This window comes from Pyrgilauda ruficollis, unplaced genomic scaffold (assembly GCF_017590135.1).
Source record: "Pyrgilauda ruficollis isolate IOZ18807 unplaced genomic scaffold, ASM1759013v1 scaffold221, whole genome shotgun sequence".
Lineage (NCBI taxonomy): Eukaryota > Metazoa > Chordata > Aves > Passeriformes > Passeridae > Pyrgilauda > Pyrgilauda ruficollis.
Window position 1 is genome coordinate 119348 of NW_024521540.1, and position 7700 is coordinate 127047.

Below are 7700 nucleotides of genomic sequence, written 5' to 3' on the forward strand. Positions count from 1 at the left end.
GCCGGGCGCGGAGCAGGGGCGGGCGCCGAGCCGAGCCGGGAGCCGGGGAAGGACCGCCCACCGCTGCCGGGCCGCTCCTGACATCACCGGGACCGCGCCGCGCCGCTCCGCTCCGCCGGCATCCCGGCACCGCCGCCCGCACCGCCCGGGCAGCGCCAGCGCAGCCCGCACCGCCCGGGGCAGCGCCGGGGATCGGGGGGCTCCGGAGGGGCCGGGGAAGGGGCGCGCGGGGAGGGGGGTACTTGTAGGTGTGTGTGCGGTGCGGAGCTTGTGCGTGCCCCCCGGGATGTGCGGGTCCTGGCAGGGATGTGGTGCCTCTGTAGCTGTGCCCCGGAATGTGGTCCTGGCAGGGATGGGCAGGGATGTGGTCCCTAAAGGTGTGTGTGGTGTGCGGACCCCCTACCTGTCCCCGGGGGTGTGGTCCTGCCAGGGATGTGGTGAGTGGCCACTGGACCTGTACGTGGTGGTCTGAGGTGGTCCTGGCAGGGATGTGGTTCCTAAAGGTGGGTGTGAGGTGTGGATCCTCTACCTGTCCCCGGGGGTGTGGTCCCCGTGGGGCTCGGCAGGAATGTGGTCCCTTTAGGTGTGTGTGACCCTGTCGCTGGGCACACACTGTCCCCTGGGCTGTCCCCAGTGCCGTGCTGCCCCGAGGCCGTGCTGTCCCTTCTGCCCTGCCAGCCCTGCACGGGACAAGCCTCCCAGGCTTCCCAGGGACTGCTCCCGGCCCGGGGCTGTTGGCACCTCCCTGGAAGGTGCAGGGGGCCCGGCCAAATCCCAGCTCCTTCTCCCTGAAGTGGGGAGAGAGCAGCACCCCCACCCCAGCCCAATACACTCCCCACTCCTTCCAACTGTTCCAGCTCCAGGAGGGCTCTGGGGTGCTGCAGGGCTGGGTTGGCACTGCCCTGGGCTGCCCAGTGACCCGGGCACAGCCACCACAGGTTTGTTCTGAGCAAAGATCCCTTCAGGCACAGCAGCTTTCACTGCTGTGAGCCACGGCCACCGAGGCAGAATTTCCTCAAAGTCCTGGTGCTTCCTCCGTGTCCCACTGCAAACCCGACTAAAGCCTCTACAGGCATTTCCTGAAGAAGCCAAGGTGCTGCCAGCTGTAAGGACACACAGAGGACAGCGAGGAATCCCAGCAAGGAGATGGGAACTGAGGGGAGCCCTGCAGCTGCAGACAGGCAGTTTTCAGGGGAGACGTGTAGGAGGAAAGGAGCAATGGAAAGGGAGAACCATCCCTAAAAATCCCATCTTGCACCCTGTGGAAGCCATTTCCTCAAGCTACCAAGGTGTGAGTGCCCACAGCTCATTTGATAACTCCCTTAGGAGAGCCCACGGACTGTGAGGCTGGCAAAGAAAGCTTCAGCTCTGCCTTCCAAAGCTGCTCTGGTGCTGGGAGCACCTGGGGAAATGGAAAACCCCTTCATTGCCCACGGAAGGGAGGGCTGTTACGCTCCCATGGCTGCTGAGAGCTGCAGTTGAGGGAGGTGCCCAGGTCAATGCACACCACGGGCAGTGCCCGAGCCCAAGCTCAAGCCTGAGGCAGAGGGAGGCAGCCTGAGGCCAGCGTGGCCAGCCAGGGCGAGCCTGAGGTGCTGTAGTGCAGGCACCCCTCTGAACCCCAACACCCAGAGGCCAGCCCCTCCCGGGGGATGGTTCCCCTGTTAGGAGTGGCTGCCAAACCCTGACACCAAAGGCTGCAAAGCACATTTCACTGGGGTAGGGAGGCCTTCCATGTGTCCCCATCAAATTCACCACAGAAAGCATCCTCAGCCCTGGGCTGCCTTGAAACTCTGTCCCTGCTTCTGCAAGGCTTTGCAGAGTGTGGGAGGCACCCAGAGGGAACAATCCAGGTCCTTCCCTCACCTGGCTGATCCCTGCACAGGGACTAGGGTCTCTGCAGGGGCTCTGCTCAGGGGAGAGGAGCTGCCTCTGGAAAACCCAGCACCCTCTCCCAGCTGGGCAAGGCTTCCTGCTGCAGGCAGTCCTTGGGGAAAAGATCCAGTGGTTTTGAGACAGAAACAGGACAGAGCTCTGTCCTTACACCAAACATTACAAGGGCACAGAGAGTGGCTGGTGAAACGCTGAGGGACAGGTTTTCTGCCCCACAGGCTGTTTGAGATTGGCTTTTCCTCCGTGCCTGCCCAGCCTCCTGAACGGCTGAGCTTGGACTCCACGTGCTCCTGTGGTGCCAGCACAGCTTTGTCACACCGAGGGAACGATGAAACCCCACCCAGATGCCTCTGCCGCCTGCTGCTCAATTTATCAACGCCAGAGCAAGCTAAAGAAGGACAGAGCTTCCCTGGATGCCCGGTGTAATCCCATTGCCTTGCCTGGGGCCAAAACACGGGAGAGAAGAAGCTGAAGCAAATGTGAAAAGGGAAGAGTCCCTAAGGAGCAGCGCTGGATTTCTGGGACTTTCCTGGGATTTGGAGCCGCGCTGCCGGCTGTGGGAGGGAAGGACAGAGGGAAAATGCCTGAGCTGCGCTCCCCCCGTGCCCGCGGAGCCGTGTGGCAGTGACTCTGTGACAGCTCCATCCCCACCTGCAAGTCACTCCAAAACCTCCAGCACTTTCTCTTTCATCTCCCGTCCCAACCTCCCCAGGTTGTTTTTTGGCAGCGTGACTGTTCCAGAGCTGTTTTCTTGTTTATCTTCTTCGCCGGGTGCTTTCATCTCCGTGCCGGAGCTGCCGCGGCTGCAGGCGGGGAAGGGAAGTGCAGGTTCACAAAGTCCCGAAATCCAATTCCTCCCCAGCATCCCTCCCTGTCACCCCTCACCGGCCTCTGATGACTTTGAGAGGAGTTTCTAATGACTCTGATGTGCTCAAAAGCTGATTCCTCCTCGTCAGGGGATTCAGTTGTGACCGTGAATCTTCATTAAAATGAGCCCAGCATTTCGGACCTAATTTTTCTTCTAAAATTAATGTAGCTACAAAAAGTTCCTAAGAGGAGTTTGGGGGGTTATTTCCTTGGAGCTGGGCCTGAAGAAGGATTGGTGGATGCCGGGTTTGTCCCAGGCAGGAGGCTGCTTGTTCCAGGTACAAAACAGGCTGAGCAGCAAGCAGGGAAATGCCAGGGGAACAAGTGGGCACAGGGGCCCACATTGATACAATTACAGAAAAGGCAGAAAGAAAACCTTTGAGCCAGAGCAATCCCTGAGCACTGGAATATCCCTCAGCCTGTACATCCATGGGTGTGGCAGGGGACAGCCCTGTTTGCTGTCCCTGCAGGTGGGCAGGAGGAGCTGCCTCTCCTCCTCCTCCTCTTCCTGCTCCACTGAGGGCTCAAAGTAGCACAAAACCTGACCACAAAACCTGGCTGAATTCCTCAGGCCTGTAGCAAGAGGGAAGCTGAACAAGAAGGCTCCAGGGTGACCTTAATGTGACCTTTCAGTGCCTGAAGGGGCTCCAGGAGAGCTGGAGAGGGACTGGGGACAAGGGATAGAGCCTCACACAGGCAGGGCCAGACGTGCTCAGCTTGTCCTGCAGCTTCTGAGCAGCTGCCCCAAAGGACAGGACAAGAAACCGGAGCGAAACAGGGACATTTCACCAGCTTTTCATGGTTGGTTTGTTCTCTGCTGCCTGAGAGGGTTCTGTGGTTTGTATGGTTTTGTACAATTTGAGGAGCTGGGATTCTCCTTCCCCATGGGAACCTCTCATTTCTTTCTCCCTGTTCCCGTTGCTCAGCCCAGTGCCGTGGCTGTCACAGCTCTGTCCTGCAGTTGTCACCTGTCCCTGGCTCCTGTGCTGTCTCACTCAGGGGCAGGAGGCTGCCAGGCCAGGCTGTGATCTGCCCACCTGTGCAGGAAAGGTGCCACCAGCACTCCTGGGAGAGGTGCAGGGACTTTCCTGAGGTGTCCCCAGTGTTGGCCAGGCATGGCAGCAATGCACTCCCTTCAAATGGGGTCATCTGCAAGCAAAAGACAAAGAAACTTCTACAGAAAGTGAGGAATTCTCATTATTTATCCAGCTCTGCTCACAGTGAAACCTTTAGAAAGTGCTTTTACCACTGCAATTCTGCAAAACCCCAAATCTTCCTAATACCCAACCTAAATTTCCCCTTTTTTGGTTTGAAGCCATTCCCCCTTGTCCTGTCAGTCCAGCCTTATAAATCATCTCTCCATTTTTCTTGCAGAGGAGGTGTCCCTGGGACAGGGGAAGGTATCCCTGGGACAGGGAAAGGTATCCCTGCCATGGTAAGGAGTGGGGTGAGATGAGATTGAGATTGAGATGAGATGAGATTGAGATGAGATAAAATGAGATGATGATGATGATGATGATGATGATGACGAGGCTCCAGCTGATGTCCTCGAAGGGTCCTGCTGTCAGTGAGCAGTGAGGTACCACCCCTGGCTGTCCAACAGCAGCTCAGGTTTCTCTCCACCACCTCTGAACCTCCAGGACCAAGGGAATCCATCAGGAGGAAAGTGGGTGCTTGGCACAGACATTTTCCAAGGTGTCCTGAGGTTTGCTCTGTCATGCAAAGCCAGCAGGAAAACAAAACCACCTGAGCGTGGCAGGCTCCAAAAAGGAGCATTTATTGAACACTGCGTTGGTGGGGAACTCATTGCCACAAGAAATATAGACAGGTTTAAAAGGCTGTCAGACAAATCCACCCCGAATGACACCCCCAGGGCTCTCAGACACTGATGCAACTCCTGTCTGAGGAGATCTCTGAAGTTCAGCCTGCCTGGAGCCTGCAGGCACGTGAGGAGCTGTGGATCCCCGCTCTCCTCCTTCTCTTTCCCTAAGAACTGCAGCTGCAAGATGTAGAAAACTCCCAGAACCACCTGAGAGCCGTGTTGGGACTCCTTTTCCCAGAGAGCTGGAGATCTTCACCCTGCAGATCTTCACCCAGGGGTGCCCAGGCCTTTCTGCTCAGCTCTGGGCTCAGCTCAGTGGCTCTGACAGAACCAGAGGACACAGCCCCAGCCTTATAAATCATCTCTCCATTTTTCTTGCAGGCTCCTTCCTGATATCAAGAGAAAATCCAGCACAAAGGGAACCCTCCAAACATTCTCTGCAAGCTGTGACAGCCCTGGGGACGCAGGGAGAAAGAGGGATTGGAGAGACCTCAGTGTGTGTTTCTCTTCCACTGCTCTCCAGGCCTCCAGTCTGGGGAAGATCATTTGACCTGCTCTGCCCTCCTACCTTTGCCACTGCAGTTTTGGGGCTCCTCCAGGGTTGCTCAGCCCTGGAGGGCAGCACACACCTGGGGGCACACCTGGCTGTGCAGGGCCCTGCCCACACGGACTGTCAGGGGTTAATTTCCTTTATCTGGCTGCATGTGCACAGAAGGGAGAGCAGTGGGAGCTGTTCTTTTCCGTGTCATTAGAGTCCCTGTTGTCACTTCCATCAGCAGCACGGCACAGCCTGTCCCTGCCACCAGGGCAGGCTCCTCTCCCAGCTCCCAGCCAGGCTCTGCTCCATCAGTGTCCCACGGAGCTGCTTTTCCCTGGGATCTGGCACACCCAGCAGCCACTGCTCCATCCAGATCGCCCTGCAGCTCCAGCCTGAGCCAGGAGGAGCCAGCAGAGGAGCAGATGGAAGGAGCCAGGCTGAACATCCCCACCTCGCACGGTCATTACCAGCCGGGCCTGGACGCAGGTGATAACAGCAGAGAGATGAGAGCAATTAGCACTGATTTGGTGCTGCCTCCAAGGCCAGCCATGTGGCACTCAGAGGGCTCCCAGGCTCTGCAGCCCATCCCTGTGTCCACCCCAGCTCAGCCAGGCCTCCAGGGACAGCGCAGGCACAGCCAGCCTTGAGGTGACGTGGATGGGCCTTTTCCTGTCCCCACATCTCATCCTTGGCTCTGACCCTTTCATCTGGATGTTCTCATGAGCAGCAGAAGCCAGGCACTCGAGGCCTCACAGGAGCAAACCTGCAGCCTGCCAGAGCTTGGAAGATGTGTGATCCCAGAGCTCATCCTGTCTCAGCTCACCCAGGGCTGTCCTCACACAGGGCTGGGCAGCCTGAGGGACATCGATGTCATCACAGCCTGAGGGACACTGATCCATCACAGCCTGGGGACATTGATGTCATCACAGCCTGGGGACACCAATGCCATCACAGCCTGGGAACACCAATGCCATCACAACTTGGAAGAAGTTATTTACAGAAAGGGTGATAAAGTTCTGGAATGGCTGCCCGGGGAGGTGGTGCAGTCCCCATCCCTGGGTGTGTTTAACAAAGCCTGGATGTGGCACTGGGGGCCAGGGTTTAGTTGAGCTGTTGGGGCTGGGTTGGATTCGATGGTCTTGAAGGTCTCTTCCAACCCAGTGATTCTGTGTATTCTGTGTGATTCTGTGATTCTGTGAACTCTGTGAATTCTGTGATTCTGTGAATTCTGTGATTCTGTGATTCAGTGGCTCTGTGATTCTGTGATTTCTGTGGAGCTGAGTTAGTGCTGCCCCTTCCAGCAGCATCAAGGTGTGAGCATGATGAAGCTGAACATCTCTTTCCCAGCCACTGGCTGCCAAATGCTCATTAAAGTGGACAATGGGGCTCAGTCCCTGTGCCCTGCTGGCCCTGCCCTCCCTCTCCGAGCAGCACTAACCCCCAGCCAGCCTCTCAGGCAGCAAACACCACCTGCACTGTGTCCTTGCAGGAGCCTTTCCCTGCACTGGGAGTGCTCCTTAGGACGAGCAGACAGGGGCTGGGGACAAGAGCCCATCACACAAACCCAGGTGAGCTCAGCTTTGCTCCTCAGCTGTCAGTGCCAGACAATTCCAGGCCTGACAAACCCAGTGCCCCAGGACAGAGCAGCTAAAGGCTCCTTCACCCCAGCCCTGTTTGTTTCCACTCTGTGGCCTGCAGGAATAAAACTTTGACAAATCCTTTTCCAGGAAAAGCAGCAGAGCTCCTGAGGCTGGGCTGGGGGGCACTGCCCACTCCTCGAGTTTCCAGCAAGCAGAGCGAGACTGTTGGTAAATGTTAGAAAACACAAAAGCTGTTGGAGTAAATCTTTGCTGTGATGGAGTGATCAGCTAGGGACATTGATGTCATCACAGCCTGGAGACACCAGTGCCATCACAGCCTGAGGGACATCGATGTCATCACAGCCTGGTGACACCAGTGCCATCACAGCCCTGGTGCTCTCGAGGGGCTGCAGCTCCCTGGGACAGAGACAGAGCCAGGGAACAGCTGGAGCTGCCAGGGGAGTTTTGGATGGATTTAGGGAAAGGTTCTTCCCCAGAGGGTGCTGGCACTGCCCAGGCTGCCCAGGAAATGGGCACAGCCCCGAGGCTTTCCAGCAAGCAGAGCGAGACTGTTGGTAAATGTTAGAAAACACAAAAGCTGTTGGAGTAAATCTTTGCTGTGATGGAGTGATCAGCTGTGGGATGAGTTCCAGGGACAAAATGCCATCAGCACAGGCAATGTGTTTCTGCTCTTCTCGGAAGAGCAAGCACGAAGCTCTCTTCCCACCCCCAAAAATAACCAGCTGGATTTTTCAGGATGCACAAGCAATAGGTCTTTTCTAGCTTTACTAACCCCAGGACAACGATGGTCTCTAGATTTTCATTTTTCTCCAGCAAAACCACCAAAACCACAGATCTTTAAAGTCCTCCCTTAAACGGCCAGGACACTCTCTGTGCTTCACCTTTCCCCACCAGCCCCGGCTCATTCTCTGCCCTCCTGCATTTATTTTCCTACTTACTTTTTAAGGACACACCTTAAATTTCCAGGGGTGCTCTGGGG